Genomic DNA, 593 nt, shown 5'->3' with positions numbered 1-593 from the left:
GATATTTCACAACTTTTATGTATAAAGACAACCTAGTGTACCACGGTGTACAGGTATATTGTCGACGCTCTTTTTACTAGCTAAATCATCTGCGTGAAGGACGACCGCGGCAAGCATATTCTTGCTGGCCCTTCCAAATGAATCAAATGCGGGTTGTTCTGCGTAAGCCAAATGGCCGCAGTGTTGTCGTTATCAAAGTACCAATCACATGGAAGACAATAAATTAATTATCATCAGACAATATATTTAGACATTATTACAGTCAATATTTTGTCATTGTTAACTTGAATTGCTTGTCTTTATGATTGCATTCCGCAACATTTGCACGAAAATTTGCTGATGAAATAGCTTTGCATGTCAATGGAATCGCCTTTCAACCATGCAATCAACCAGAAGTTTTCCATTCTCAATGTTGCTGATCTTTTCGTATGTTTAATTTAGCGAAAGATATTATTTGAGAATAGATTCATGATGATGCAATTCAAAACGTCTTTATAATACGATATAAAATTAACGGTCATCAGATCACATGCAAAACAGCCGATGTATTTACCATATATATCCCAAATTACTCTGTCCAAGTACGATTTTGG

This window comes from Plasmopara halstedii, assembly GCF_900000015.1.
Source record: "Plasmopara halstedii genome assembly, contig: Scaffold_672, whole genome shotgun sequence".
Lineage (NCBI taxonomy): Eukaryota > Oomycota > Peronosporomycetes > Peronosporales > Peronosporaceae > Plasmopara > Plasmopara halstedii.
This window is presented reverse-complemented; position numbering follows the sequence as displayed.